Here is a 16,807-nt window from a genome sequence, read left to right on the forward strand (position 1 = left end):
CATGTGATCTGCCCACCTCAGCCTCCCAAAGTGCTGGGATTACAGGCCTGAGCCACTGCACCCGGCCTGTTCATAAATTTTAAATGGAAACATAAACCAAAAGCTTATAAGAATATACAAGAGAAAGAACAGGGTGAGCAGACAGGGACAAAATATACTGAATATACTTTGTTTTGAAGATCTGACTTTGAAGCCTGTAATTATTTATCATAAGTTTAAAACAAAATTAAATAAAAATGAAAGCCCCTTAAAATCAAAAGCAAAACTGAAACAAAAGAAACTGTGTACCATGCAAAGAATAATTATTTCAAATGACTTTAAAGCACAATAATTTGAGCCTATATGCCTAGTGTGATATATTGTAAAGAATAATCAACTGCAAAGAAATTCTTAAATTTTTCCACTATCATATTGATAGTAATAATATTCTTTAGATAACTGTGATACTGTTATGTGTGTAAAATTCACACGTGCACAACACACACACAGCCGGATTAATCATGTAATAATTATGTCAGTGTAGTTAGGATGTAACCTAACTACACTGACTTTTAACAAAAGTGAAAATAAATCGTAAAATATTATATTCAAAAGGGTAAAACTGTAACATTACATTTCAGTTGGAAATATAGTAGTTACTTATTTTTCTTTTTAAAAAATATGTTTTTAATTCCTTCCATTAAAAAAATCTAAAAAAAAAATAATAATCAATCACCACTTCTAATGCCTTAATAGCAATTTCTAAATTCTATTTCCTAAGAAAGGAACAGGGCTCTTCAAAAAATAGTTTATTTCAGGCAGAGGGCAGAGAATGTACATGAAAGCCTAGAAAGCCTTGCTGTACTAGAAAGTAAAAAAGCTATAAAAGATTATTGAAGCTTTACAAATAGCACTCAGAAGCAAATTCAATTTAAGCATCAAAAAGAATAAAAACTGTGATACATTGAAATACACAGAATCTGTTTAGAAAAGTAATGTCATTATAATATGAAAAAATCCCACATCTGTCATGGTTAGAGAATGTTAACAGAACAACTCATTGGTCTGAAACTGATAAAAGGAAAAAATCATACATAATGTGCTAACATACTCATGAAACAATGCTGGCATGAACACAGAAAACTACTAAAGATGGTTACATCTGAGAGGTGGGCCCAGGAACAAGGGGGAATGAAAAAGGAGACTTTTTACTTTTCACCTATATCCATCTACATTGTTTGACTTTTTCTCAATACCATGAATATTGCCTCTAATATTTTTAAACTTATTATTTTTTTAAAAGGAATAACTTGGAAAAATTGATGGATAGTTGAATCCATGATAAGTTACTGAGAGAAGTTGGAATATATCTGGTGAGAATTCCTAATATTTTAAGAAAACCAACCATCTTGCCATTACTCATCCTTGTATCACCATCAGAAATTCAATCCTCAACTGTGTGACCCCAGGATTGATCCACAGAAGCAATTTAGGCTCTTGAAATGTTCTTCGTATTCCTTTATCTTTCAAACTTTATTTTTCCTCATTAAGCTTTGTTTTAATGGGTCCCAAAATTCTGTGATAGATTTTTGGTCAAGTTGTTTCCATTAAAACATACAGATTTTAAAAACTAATAACTTTTTTGTTTGTTTGTTTGTTTTTGAGACGGAGTCTCGCTCTGTCGCCCAAACTGGAGTGCAGTGGCGGGATCTCAGCTCACTGCAAGCTCCGCCTCCCGGGTTTATGCCATTCTCCTGCCTCAGCCTCCCGAGTAGCTGGGACTACAGGTGCCGCCACCTCGCCCGACTAGTTTTTTGTATTTTTTAGTAGAGACGGGGTTTCACCGGGTTAGCCAGGATGGTCTCGATCTCCTGACCTTGTGATCCGCCCATCTCGGCCTCCCAAAGTGCTGGGATTACAGGCTTGAGCCACCTCGCCCGGCCTAAAAACTAGTAACTTAAAACTGCCACACACATACACACACACAAATCCACAAAACATTCTTCTTTCTTTGTGATTTTTTTATGATGCAGTGTTATCATTAACCAGCCTTTAACTATTAACCTTAAATGGCCATTGAAATAAACAACTCTGAGACTGTTCTTCCACCACTGATTAAAACCCATTTATGCCTAGTGTTCCATTATTGGAACGCTAAGCATGTGGGAGTTATTTATATCCTACTGCTCAAGGTCATTGCCAAGGTCTGAATGCAAAAGTTCAAAAAAAATGCAACCTCAGGCATAAAAGGTGAAGACTAGCATGGCAGGTGTTAGGGGTAATATTCATTTAACCTTCCAAGCTTTCTGGGCAGTCTTAGTGACCTTGCCAGCTGCAGTAGGCTTCTAGTCCCCTGCTTTGATGACATCCATAGCAACTGTCTATCTTATATCACAAACAACGAAACAACCCAGAGGAGTACTGTGAGAGAAGCTCTCAACACACATAGGCTTGCCAGGAACTATACCAAAAATGGCAGCATCACCAGACTTCAAGAATTTAGGGTCATCTTCCAGCTTCTTACCAAAATGGTGATCTATCTTTTCCTTCAGTTCAACAAACTTGCAAGCAATGTGAGTTGTGTGTTAATCCATTACAGGGGCATAACCAACACTGATTTGGCCTGGATGGTTCAGGACAGTTACCTGGGCAGTGAAGCCAGCTTCTTCCATTGGTGGGTCATTTTTGCTGTTACCAGCAGCGTTGCCACAATGAACAACTTTGACAGGCACATTTTTGACATTGAAGCTTACACTGTCCCCAGGAAGAGCTTCACTCAAAGCTTCATGGTACATTTCAACACATCTTTAGTTGTAACGTTGACTGGAGCAAAGGTGACCATGGTGCCGGGTTTGAGAAACCCAGGCTTCACTCGGCCCACAAAGATAGTATCAGTACCACCAATTCTGTAGACATCCTGGAGTGGCAGATGCAAGGGCCTGTCAGTTGGACAAGTTGGTGGTAGGATGCAGTCCAGAGCTTCAGGCAGTGTGGTCCCACTGGCATTGCCATCTTTACGGGTGACTTTCCATCCCTTGAACCAAGACCTGTGAGCACTTGACTTCAGCATGCTGTCACCATTCCAACCAGAAATGGACACAAATGCTACTGTGTCAAGGCTGTAGCCAGTTTTCTTAAGGAAAGTACTGATTTCCTTAACTATTTCCTTGTATCTCTTCTGACTGTAGAATGACTCAGTGGAATCTATTTTGCTAACACCAAGGATTTGCTGTTTCACACCCAGTGTGTAAGCCAGGAGGGCGTGCTCCTGGATCTGCCCATTCTTAGAGATGCCGATTTCAAATTCACCAATGCCAGCAGCAACAATCAGGACAGCACAGCCCGCCTGAGATGCGCCTGTAACCACGTTTTTGATAAAGTCTCTGGGTACTGGGGCATCAATGATAGTCACATAGCACTTGCTGGTTTCAAATTTCCACAGGGAGATATCAATGATGGCATCATGCTCAGGCTCAGCTTTTAGTTTATCCAAGACCCAGCCATATTTGAAGCCTCCTCCTCAAATCTTTTGATTATTCTTTTGCCAATACCACCACATCCGTAGATCAGATGGCCAGTAGTGGTGGACTTGCCTGAACCTAAGTGTCCAATGATGGCAATGTTGGTTGGAGTCTTCTCTTTTCCCATTTTGGCTTTTAGGCCATGTTTTTCGTGAAACACCCAAACTTTATTGTAATGGATGCTTGCCAGCCTTCTCTTGGCTACTGATATTGAAGGTGCATCCCACTTCTTTGTTCTAGTCCACTTAACAAATTCTGAATCTCTCATCCTTGTAACTTTTAAATATCTATCTCCCAAGTCACTCTCACCTGTGAATACCATAAGAATTTTTCTTTCAGAGACTTTTAATGGCTTTTTGCAAAGCATTATTTACTCTAGTTTCCTCTTAGGATTCTAGGGCTGACTATCTAAATAGTATAATGTTGAGCTCTTGGCTGTTTCCTACTTCTGCCCACATATATTCCATTCCACAGGATACAGTCCTTCCTAAAAGACAGAAAACACTTCGATGCATATAATATATACAGTGCATCAAATTGAAAGAGCATTCCTGGGCTGCTGAGTCCAAGTCCTTGCTCAATGTCTTTGGGGAAATATTCCAAAAACCCTGAGCCTCAGTTTGATTTTTTCTGTTGTTGTTTTTTTGTTTTGTTTTGTTTTTGTTTGTTTTTTGATGGAGTCTCATTCTGTCACCCAGGCTGGAGTGCAATGGTGGTGCAATCTCAGCTCACTGCAACCTCCACCTCCTGGGTTCAAGTGATTCTCTCACCTCAGCCTCCCAAGTAGCTGGGATTACAGGTGTCTGCCACCAGGCCCAGCTAATTTTTGTATTTTTAGTAGAGATGGGGGTTTCACCATGTTGGCCAGGCTGGTCTCGAACTCTTGACCTCCGGCGATCCACCAACCTCGGCCTCCCAAATTGCTGAGATTGAATTGGTGGTTCAGTGGTAGAATTCTCACCTGCCAAAAGGGCTGGGATTACAGGCATGAGCCACCTCATCCAGCCCTCAGTTTCTTTATACATAAAAATGGGTAAAAGATTACCTACCTACCTCATAGATTTGTTGTAAAGATTTAAGAAAATAATATTTGTAAAACCTAATACAGAGAAGGTACTCAAATATTGTTTATTATCATCAATTATATTCTACCTAAAGCTAGGCAAATAACACAGCAGTTATTTTCACATTGCTATTCTAATTAACATTCTTTCCACAAAGGCCAGCAGGCATGGGAGCTAGCCCTGGCCTTCTAACCTCTGGAATTCAGTAGTGGAATTCCATGTAAAGTCTAGAATAAAATTAAACTTGATGGGTTTCATCTTTATTCTCTTTCATATATATCAACCACTGCCAACAGCCATCATGACCTCTGCTTCCAAAACACTTCAGGACTGATCAAGCAAACTCCTGCCGTACTGGGGGTGAGATTTCCAAGGATTTGAGGTTCAAACACAGGACTGTGGCATGCTGGGGAGACCCCAGATAGTATCACAGCAACTGCCATAGGTACAGAAAACAGTCACTGAGGAAGCAGGAGAGGTGTGTTTCTCTTTCCATGTGCCTCTCTCTTCACTTACAGAAATATGGACAAGGAGAAAAGAAGCACTTTGCCAACCAAGCAGAGCTTGTGCTGAACGGAACACTTGACCATGTGCTTCCAAGTCTCTCTCATGCTCTCTGCATAGCTAGGACAAAGACATTCAGATGGAGGGTCAGAGCAGGGAGAAAGGAAAAGAGGGGAGAGAAGGTGAAGGTGGGACGGAGGTTTAATTATTTAGCCTAATGCGTTTTATTCCTTTTCTGAGAATAAATGGAAGACTGAGCTCCTGTCAGAGCTGTTGATCCAGGACCCCTTGACACTCCATTTTAAAATCAAAGTATTTTGAAACAAAACTTCCTTAATGAGCACCTGGAAGTAGGAATGAGGAAGACTGTTTGAGTGGTTTTTTATTTTTCAAGTGGAGTCCTTTCTTTTCTGAAAGCTACAGACTCAATGACAATAACTATCTGTGGAATAAATTGAATGAATTCATGTCTCTCTTGTTTTTCTCTAAGAAACCTTCCAGAATCTGACACTCCAATTAACCAAGGTATCTCTTCTTTTGCTCTGTTCATCCTTACAACACAAACACCACAAGTGCAGCTCCACCTTGATGGTCAAAGGTGAATACAATCACACAGCATGCTTTTTGGCCAGAAACTTTGATGCCACATGTAGAAATCACATCGAAGGCAAAGATTTGAGTTCCAGGGATTTTGGAGATGGTGCGGGTGGAGGAAGGGGAGGAAGGAAATGGCTGTTGATAGCATAGTAACATCTAGAAAACAGGCTTTCCAACTGGAAAAGCATGTGTTCAGATCTCAGCTCTTCCAATTACTGCCTCTTCAACAGAAATAACAGAAATAATGGCCATGCATGGTGGCTCACACCTGTAATCCCAGCACTTTGGGAGGCCAAGGCAGGTGGATCACCTGAGGTCAGGAGTTCAGGACCAACCTGGCCAACATAGTGGAACCATGTCTCTACTAAAAATATAAAAATTAGCCGAGTGTGGTGGCGGGCACCTGTAATCCCAGCTACTCGAGAGGCTGAAGCAGAAGAATCACTTGAGCCCAGGAGCTAAGATCGTACAGTGAGCTAAGATCGTACCACTGTACTCCAGCCTGAGTGACAGAGCAAGACTCTCGCTCAAAAACAAATTTAAAAAAAAAACCGTAAATAAGTTGTTCAACTCTCTTTCATTTCCTCATCTGTCAAACGGAGGAAAGAGCAGTGATCAGTAGTTCTGTGGTGGTGATTAAATATACAGAAAGCCCTTAGAAACACAGTCAATAAAAGACAGCTGATATTAACACTGTTGTTATTATTATGAATTTTTTAATTAAATACTATTTAAAATAAAAGAGGCCTATAAACCTGAAAATACATGCCCAACAATCTTAGACATAAAAGAAAGGTGATTCAATGAAAGAAGGAAAGAAAGCAGAAAGCAAGAGAGAAACACAAAGAGGGAGGAAGGACACTTTGGGAGGCCGAGGCGGGCAGATCACGAGGTCAGGAGATCGAGACCATCCTGGCTAAGACGGTGAAACCCCCATCTCTACTAAAAATACAAAAAAATTAGCTGGGCGTGGTGGCGGGCGCCTGTAGTCCCAGCTACTCAGGAGGCTGAGGCAGGAGAATGGCGTGAACCCAGGAGGCGGAGCTTGCAGTGAGCCGAGATGGCGCCACTGCACTCCAGCCTGGGTGACAGAACAAGACTCTGTCTCAAAAATAAAAAATAAAAAATAAAAAATAAATAAGAGGGAGGAAGGACAGGTAAAGGGGAGGGGACAGGGCTGGTGACGCGAGGGGGGGACCTTCAGGAAAGCTCTATACTGAGGGACTGTATGCTCCAGGTCCTGGGAAAAAGACAGCAAAAGGGGGCACATGTTTTTGCAACAACATCTAAAATATACAGACTTATCTGTGCCTATTAATGCTACCTCCTTCCCTCCTACCAATTTGAAGACTCAACTTTAAATAACTTCCTCAATTTTGGAGGCTAAAGATTTCTCCCTTTAGGAAATAAATTAAAACTCAAATAATCAATATTTCCACAACTTCTCACTCCTGCCCCACCACTCTTATCCACAACTGCTGTTTCCCACGCTCTACCCTCTACTTTGCAAGGGAGTGGTGAGGGAAATGATTGAAATCAATTTTCACAGTCTTTTCTTGCCATCAGAAAAGGTTGCAGTGATAAAGAAATATGGGAAAAAATTAAAAGCCCATGCAGAGCTGAGCCATACAGGGGAAACTGGCAAGGAGAGAGTGATCAAACAACTCAAAAATATCTGCAAGATACTGGAGCCTATTTGAAGATTAGAGTTATTTAAATTAGTGTTATTGTTACAGGAATAGGGCAAAGAGACTGTGTTGCTTTGTAAGAAATTTCCATCTCCAAAATCATGTTTATAAACCTAGAAGAAGAAAAGGATATGTTTTAAGCACTGAGCCCTTTCAAATCCCTCCTTCCTTTGTTAATGACATTGTGTTTCTTTGTTCTGGAGTCTCCCAGAATGATGCAGGAGAAAATTTTGCAGGTTGGCTTTGACAATCAAACTCTTTTCTTTACATTTGCATGCTTGGAACTTTCTTGTTAGATATATTTCTACCAAAAGCAAGAAGCTGGGAATTTGTTTTATTCTTGGACAGTTTTATTCTTTCCCCAGTGGCCCCCCTTATTATCTCTACCGAGAATTTCAGCATTCTCTCTTTTAAAACTCAGTCTGCCACGTTAGAAGTTAAAGATTAATATGTCTGGGCCTCTAATTGTAATCTAGATTCTGGAATTAAATTAGGTGTAATGGGAAGAATAGAATTAGGACGACTGGGCTCTAGTCCCGGTACTACCAATAACTAGTGGTGTGACCTTGGGAAAGCCTTCAGCTTCTTTGGAACTCCGTCTATAAAGAAAGGTGGTTGGAAGTGACAATCTCTAAATACCTTGTGGCTCTAAAATTCTGTGTTCTTATGGATGAGGAACTCTCCACCTTAAAAGCTAACTGGTTGCTGATAGTCATTTTCTCAGCTAGTTAATTCAATTCTAAAGGAAAAGAACCTGGTATGATATTTTTCTTCAACACACAACTGTCTTTTGAAAGAATAACAGCAGAAAGGAGGAGAGGAGCCCACTCTAGCTAGCAGTAAGCAGTCAGCCTTGGAAAAGACAGCCATGGGAGCCAAGGGAAGAAGGAAGAAAATTACTGAAATAATCCCTTTGTCCAGTCTCTTTTCTTCATTGGAAAAGTTGCTGTGAGAAGGGAATATAAAAACAGTAACAAGGCCATGCAAAGCTGAGCCAGGCAGGGAGGTCATGTGGGGTGGACGTCATTGAATTCAATGGATCCATCCATTTCCTTTAACCTCATCTTTTCCTTCCTTAAAAAAATATATTTTGCCTCCTCCTCATTCCTGCCGTATTGTGAGGCAAAAGAATACTGGCACTTTCTTTTTCTTCTTTATCAGTTCAGGCAAAGGATTCTTCTGCAATAAGTAAAAAAGAAAGCAAACTGAAAATAAGCTTCTGTTTGAGGAAAAGAAATGGTTGGGGTGGGTGAGTTGTCTAAAAATGACTGTGTGGATGCTGCACTTATTAAAAAGTAACAGACTGCAAATCTTCAAATATAAAAAAGATTTGAAAAGATCTGGGCTCAGGAGGTAGCAGAAAGCTGGTGCAAAACTGAGACAAACAAGGAGCCTTGGGGTTTTGCTTTTGTTTTGGTTTTTGAGTCTCCTAATTGAGTCTGTAGAAAAAAGTAAGAAAAAACAGGAGCTGAACTCTCACATTCAATGGTTCACAGCCTTTGGCAAAAGAAGTCTCTCCCTTTTCTTTGCCGGATATCTTAGTGAAAACGGAGGTGACACTAAAAGGCTGGATGGGAAATTGACTCATCCAGGGGCTTGAGTGAGTCTGGGAGAGCCAATCAAGTGATTTTTATTCAGGGAAAACAATGGCGGTATAAAATGAGATGGACTCAAGAATATGAATTGGTTTTTGACAAGTAGAACCAGAGTGAATAATTTTACTGGTCTCAAAGCTTACATGTAGTCCAGATGTAAACTATGGTCTCTCAGCCCTTACAAAAGAAAAAGGATTGATTTGAATGCTCAGTCTGTGAATTTTGAAGGGTTAACTGTGCAAAACACACACACGCACACACACAGTTTCTGCAAATATAGGGTGAGTGTGGTGAAACTTCCATTTTCAAGGTCAGCTGGCTTCGGATTCCTACTTAGTGAGCTCAGTGTTGTGTCATCTGAATTCACTCTGTGGCAACCTGATTTGCAACTCATACTTTCCCTTATTCTATTAGTAAATAAACAAATAAAATAAAAATCCTAATTCAAGGCAGTGCACATGCATGCATGCCAGTGAACTTTCCCAGATTTCCTGAAGGTTAGGGGATGTGGGTGGCATTATTTAGCAAATACTGTTCTCAGGTGTTCACTCTTCCCTCCTCCCCTCCTCTGAGGAAGGAATAGACTTCTGCTCCCTCCTACTTCGATGCTGAGCTTGGCCACGTGACTGGCTTTGCTGAATGGAATTGACGCAAACATGATGTAAGCCACCTCTGAGCAGAGGCTTTAAAAGGGCTTGCCCAGTCTGGCTTGGCTACTTCTGCTCCAGCCCTCCTAGAGAAGAGCTTGCCTCAGGGAGCTACTACTCCTTCAGCCTGGGCCAAAACATGAAAGCCATAGGAACAGACCTAAATTTGACCTGCAGCTGGGAGCAGTTACTGCAGTTAACCCCACAGACTGAAACAAAATAAATAAATGTTTGCCGTTGGAAGCTACTAAGATTGGGGTTGTTTGTTGTGCAATATTATTTCAGCAAAAGCTGACTTAGGCCAGGCATGGTGGCCCATGCCTGTAATCACAGCACTTTGAGATGCCAAGGAAGGTGGATCACTTGAGGCCACGAGTTTGAGACCAGCCTGACCAACATGGTAAAACCCCATCTCTATTAAAAATATTTTTTAAAACCAATTAGCCTGATAGAGTGGCTCATGCCTATAATCCCAGCTACTATGGAGACTGAGGCAGGAGAATTGCTTAAACCCAGGAGGCGGAGGCTGCAGTGAGCCGAGATAGTGCCACTGTGCTCCAGTCTGGGCAACAGAGCGAGACGATGTCTCAAAAAATAAAAAATAAAAAATAACATAAACAAACAAAAAAAAGCTGACTTAAATGATTATCTGGGGAAAGGGGTATATATCACAGTAATATACACAAGTTCAAATTAAGCATTAGACATCCTTGTTCTTGAAAGATATTACCCAGCCTGGGTCATCCTAAGAAGTTGTACTATTTTCTTTCCAACTTTACACATTCTTTCCCCAAGATCCCTACAGCCCTCCAAACTCTAAAATCTCCTTAATAAATGATGAAGAATAAGTCAAAGTTCTGCCTTCTAGGCCACCTTTGCATATTCAAGTTCACCAAGGACTTCTTCTGTAACAGAAGCATCTCTATGGAAGAACAACAATGTTTTATTCACAATTATTTTCTTCCCTATTACATACTCATACATGGGAGAGATGAGTAGTGTTAAGTTCTAATTAGAACCAGAAAACATCTCGTAGGGTTCCAGAGGAGAAGTCAATGCATACCTATCTCTCCTGTCTCACCTTTCCCTTGCCTCTTTCCACAGTCTCTGATCTCTCTTTTCTGTCAAGCCAATATCTTCTTCTACGGATGTAGGGGAGACAATATGTGTCACCAATTAGCAAGAAAAGTTCCCTCTTGTTTCCCCTTAAAGTTAAAATTCCATTAAGTAATGATAATTTAGCCATCAATAATTAAGACTATCCCTGGGAAACACTCCCACAGAAGAAGCTAACAGCAGCGCTTTTTGAATAATAAAGCAGAAAAAGATTTTTCTAACCACAATGATTTTCTTTTTGTACTTTCACAATTCTCCAAGGAGGAGCAAGCAGCCATTTTAACAAGATCCTGCAGCAATTCTGGAGCCCCGGGTAGCCGATTATCACAAAATACTCCAGTAGGTTGGCCCAGTTTAAGCCAAGTATAAATAACACATCACTTTTGAAATAAATGGCATAATGGCCTTTGAAACGTAAAAGCCGGTTGATTTTGTTTCTAAAATTAGAAGATTGAGCTTGACCTTAATTTTCTCATTGGGGTTGGGGGGGTGCCTCTGGTTCAGCCACAAATCACAAACCAATGGCCATCACCAAACAAGGACATGGACAGCAGGTAGAAGAAGTAAGTTGTTGACTTCCACTATGCAAAAAACATTACAGGAACATGGGGAGAGAGGAACCTGTTCTTCCTTCTCCTGATAGGAAGAGGAAATCTGAGTCTATTCATTTGTAAGATATCCAAATAACACTTTACTCCTAAAAACACAAGAGAATTATTCAGATTTAAAAATCACAGTATAAACAATCATATCACGCATCGAAATAGAGCCACAAAGAAAGGCAGCTGGATCAAACTAGGAAAAAATGTCTTAAGAAAGCTGAAACACCTCTGAGTCCTTACGCCAGCTGACATGAAAAAGGCAATTAACTATGGATTAAGTTGGGAGGGAAGGGGCAGCAGAAAGGGAAACTAAGCATGAATTCTTTCAGGAACCTGAAAGAATGAGATTTCTTGGAATATATTTTACTGAGCTATAAGGGCAAATGACTATGCCCCTCCAAGGTCCAAAGTGCGTGAGTATACTGGATGAGCCAGCTTAATGGTAAGCCAGATCTGGGGCTCTAAATTACTAGACAGTCTTTTTGGTTCTGAAGAGACATATAAAAGTAAGGGATATAGAAAAGATCCAGCTACTTCCTTTGCCTGCCAATCTAGAAGATTAGAGAGGACAGAGAGATGCCATCATCATAACTTCCATCCAAAGCTGCTAAAGTTGCATAGAGTTAGAGAGATGAGAAAGCATGGGCTTCCCCAAGGAGGGTATGAGACATTGGAGCCATGGTTTGGGAGACTTTGTCATGCTGGAGGAGTGTATTGGTCCATTTTCACACTGCTATGAAGACATATCTGAAACTGGGTAAGTTATAAAGGGGAAGAGGTTTAATTAACTCACAGTTCCACATGGCTGGGAAGGCCTTAGGAAACTTACAATCATGGCAGAAGGGGAAGCAAACATGTCCTTCTTCACATGGCAGCAGGAAGGAGATGTGCCAAGCAAAGGGGGAACTGTCCCTTATAAAACCATCAAATCTTGCGAAAACTCACTCACTATCACAAGAACAGCAGCAAGGGGTTAACTGCCACCTTGATTCAATTACCTCCCACTGGGTCTCTCCCGTGACATGTGGGGATTATGGGACCTACTATTCAAGATAAGATCTGGGTGGTAACATAGCCATACCATATCATGGAGTAAGACCTCTGGGGATTTGAAAAATTAAAGCAGATGGCAAAAAAGCAATGAAGTTTTATAGCTGTAGGCAAGTGAAAAACTCAAACATAACAACCAGTTACAGTTTCCAATATTCTAATATCCAAGGCAATATGAGCTTTATGTAGACATCTCCTATACTTTTGTCTCACCCTTCTCCTAATATCTGGCCTTCTCATACACTAGGAATGGCTTGGATCTCTCTCTCTCTGTCTCTATCTATCTCTCTCTCTCTCTATCTCTATCTCTATCTCTATCTCTATCTCTATCTCTGTCCGTCTTCCTTTACTATGACACTCTCATCCCCCCATTGATCAAGACAATATTCAATTACTTGTAAGCTCTCCAATATTGACCCATTTTTATATTCAACAAGCATTCATTGAGGACCTGTCTCAGGTACATGGAATAAAGAGATAAATAAAGCAAGGGGCCTTCCCCTCTAAAAGAAGGGGTATCTAAATTTAGGGACAGGCTTTCTGGAGGAGGTGACATCAACCCATGTTCTTATGACCCATGTTCTTATGAGGTGCCAAGCCTTGGATTATCACATAGGGTTCCTTGTGGAAAGCAATAGTGACTGAGCCTGCCAAATGAGGTAATATTCATAATTTTTAAAGTGGGCTGTCTTAAAGGAAGGGCAAAAGTTAGCCAAGTACTGACAGTGAACATTCAAAGGCACTGAGGTAGCAAGCAGTCCCTGGTGGTGGGAGGACACTGGTATTGTTAGTTGACTCTGAGAAGGTTTTCTTACTGTAAATTTTCAATAAATTTTGCCCCAAAGAAAAAGTAATAAGAAGAAAATCAAAAACTAAGGGCTGTACTTTTATGAACTTATATTGTAACTGATTCACTAAATCACTATTTAATCAACCTCAATGACTGCCTTAATGAACAATTAATTCTACCACTTATGTAACAAGTCCTATGCAAAGACAAACCGGAGTCTCATTCTCAAAGCAACCATGATAACACTGAAAATTCAAAATTACCTTTAAATGTACCAGGAGAAGCCAGCCAAATGTAGAAGAGGTGACTGTGGCACCTGAAACAGGTAAAGTGAGCTTTTCCAATTCAAAAATATTTTTGCCACATACTTTACCAATTAGAGATTCAGCTGTGGCAACTTGCTTCTCATTTTAAAAGCAGGTAAAGGAGTAAACAGAGTAAGCCTATAAATCATTCAACCCTTAGTATATGTTTTTCTTATTTCAATCAAGAAAGGCACCATTCTCTAATTCTATGCTTTTAGAATCATCTTTAATTCCTGTCTCCCTTCGTATTTGATCTTATTAGTTGTCAAGCCTTAGATTATCATACAGGATTCTTTGTGGGAAGCAGCAGACTGATTCTGGTTGATTGAAGCAATATCCACAATATCTTTTTAAAAAGGTTGTTTTAAGTGGCAGACATTGTAGATTAGCTGTTCTTTTCTCAATTTCTTCATCTCCAGTTGTATCATAGAGGTTGGACACTCCAAATACTCATTAAATACTCATTTCTCACATTTCCATACAGCTAGTTGACCATATTACTCAGCTCTGGTCAATAATATGTATGCCTAAGCCTGCTGGAGTTTCAGGAACCTTTAGCTCTTCTGATTAAAACGAAATATATAACTGGTGCTAACCTGTCCCCTCTTTTGATCCTTGTCTTGACAAAGACGGCAGCCTAAAGGAAAGACCAAGAGGCTGAAAGAGAACCTTGACATTGTCAACCTATTCACAAAATGTCAGTAGCCACTTTGGGAGGCTGAGGCGGGCAGATTGCTTGAGCCCAGGAGTTTGCTACCAGCCTGGGCAACATGGTGAGATCCCATCTCTATAAAAAATACAAAAAGTAGCCAGGCGTGGTGGCACATGCCTGTAGTCCCAGCTACTTTGGGGGCTGAAGCAGGAGGATCACTTGGGCCTGAGAGGCAGAGCTTGCAGTGAGCCTAGATTGCACTACTGCACTCTAGCCTGGGCGACAGAGTGAGACCCTGTCTCAAAAAAAAAAAAAAAAAAAAAAAAAAAAAAAACCTTTTAAAAAGTCAGTAGCTATTAACACCAAACTTATTTTAAAATCTTAATGGCTTAAGCCACCACTAATGATATTTTCTGTTATTGCAGCTGGAAAAATGCCTGTCACATCTTCTAACTAATTGGAAGGGCTCAAGTCTAATCAGCTAGCACCAATGCCCAAAAGCACACTACAGAGCTAGTCAAATAAGGGCCATCAATCTACTAGACACTGCTATTTGTACTGCTGCCACTTCTGCACCAGAAGCGTAATCTTACTGTAACCACTAACACCACAGTCAACACTGTCATTCCTGTAAGGCCACAGACTTGCAGCACATATACTATTTCTGCTACTGTGACTCTAAATTCAAAGCCTACGGTGGCTACATCTAGTTAATGGCAGCTGGGTTCCATGCACCTTTTAACTGCAAGTATGGCTTAAAAGTTGAGTATCTGCCATTTTCAACTGTTAAGGATTTATAAGGTGGATAATTCTCCTCTGTATAGGAAAGAGGTGTGCACCTCATTTTTTCAATGCTGTGACCTCCCTAGATCAGACCTTATCTGATCACTTCCAGCCACTACATAGAAGTAATTTTAATCATTTAGAATTGCTACATCTCTGAAATCTTACACTCTAATATAGGACCCTGTCTTGGTAGTTCAGCACCTTACTTCAACTTCCTGTTCTTGTACATGAAGCTAGAAAATAATGGACAGAACAAATAGATATTAAAGATGTTAAACTGACAGAATTTGGGATAACTAGAGGTGAGTGACACAAGGAGATGAATTAAGAATAATTCCCAAAATTTTGTCATGAGCAGTAACCGCGTAGGTGGTGGTGTCATTCACTGAGGAAATGAAGGTTGAGGAGGGGACTCAGAAAGCAAAAATAACCACGTTGGTTTGGGGACATGGGTTCAGGCACACGTGAACTGATGAAGTCATCCAATAAAAAGCTAGGTGTGTGGATCTAGAACACAGGAAGAAGGCAGGGACTGGAAGTACAGATTTTGGCATTATCAATTTGTAGATCATTGAAATCATGAAACTGCAGCATCCACCTGCATTTCTTTTTGTTTTTGCTTTTGTTTTTGTTTTTTGAGACGGAATTTTGCTCTTCTTGCCCAGGCTGGAGTGCAGTGGCGCAATCTCAGCTCACCACAACCTCCGCCTCCCGGGTTCAAGCAATTCTCCTGCCTCAGCCTCCCGAGTAACTGGGATTACAGGCATGTGCCACCATGCCCGGCTAATTTTGTATTTTTAGTAGAGATGGGGTTTCACCATGTTGGTCAGGCTGGTCTCAAACTCCCGACCTCAAGTGATCCAGTTGCCTCAGCTTCCCAAAGTGCTGGGATTACAGGCATGAGCCACTATGCCCAGCCCCACCTGTATTTCTTATCTCAAAGAAGGAAACTCAAGGAATACAACATCTTCCACTCAGTGTGAGCCTCCTTCCACAAAGTACTTCCAACCGCCAAGAATAAATCATACCAGTCATTAAGCTCTACCTCTTTAATACCTATCAGCCCTCTCTATCTCCACCTCTGCTGCCTTCATTAGCTCTCACCATCTTTCACTTGGAATTAGTCTTTGAACTAACCTCCAACATGTCTACTATCACACACACACACACACACACACACACACACAAGTGCAGTTGCAGGTCAAGTGACCTTTCTCAAACACAAATAAGAGCATGCTAATCCATAGATTAAAAACTGTTAGTAGCTCCCACTGCCTAAAAGATAAAGTCCCATCCCTAGATTAGACAGCAATGCTCACATCAGATTCTTCCCTACATCTCTGGCCCCATTTCTCATTGCCTAAACCCTCCAAAATATGCTCACTTACTGGAAAATGTTCCTGTCACAGTCTTGATTGCATCTTACATAGAGTTTCTTGATAAGGACACTGGATTTTAACCAACATACAATATATTACAGGCCAGAAAGGGAGAATCCCTTCTTAAACCTACACTATGAAAATTTGGGGCCCAGTTTGCAAAATTGCCATTCACATTCATATTAATATAGCACCAAAAAAGACTATTTTGAAAGTGGCATTCTGTTTCTTTCAAATGCACAACTGTGCTCGAAACCATTTAGGAGAGAACATATGGGTTCTAATGACTGCTTCCTACATGACACCTTTGGATCCCTCTTGTTTATTATCCATTCCCAGGCCCTAGCGATAAGCCCAGAAACACTGGCTTCATTTCGTTCCTTTTTGTACAACTCTTCCTCAGCTCAGCAAGGGCTCTACAAAGTTGCTTTGTAAGTGCAGAGATCTATAAGGAGCCTTTCGCCAAAGATCAGGAGCCAGCAATCAGCCTAAACCAGCTCATCCTCTGGGAGACAATGGGAGGTAGAAAGGT

General features: G+C 40.7%; 1 pseudogene; it reads right to left on the bottom strand.

Moving 5' to 3' along the window:
* Positions 1-2,264: 2,264 nt before the first annotated feature.
* Positions 2,265-3,627, bottom strand: LOC105467631 (elongation factor 1-alpha 1 pseudogene; annotated as a pseudogene).
* Between the last annotated feature and the right edge of the window lie 13,180 nt (positions 3,628-16,807).

This window comes from Macaca nemestrina, chromosome 7 (assembly GCF_043159975.1).
Source record: "Macaca nemestrina isolate mMacNem1 chromosome 7, mMacNem.hap1, whole genome shotgun sequence".
In the NCBI taxonomy this organism is placed as follows: Eukaryota; Metazoa; Chordata; class Mammalia; order Primates; family Cercopithecidae; genus Macaca; species Macaca nemestrina.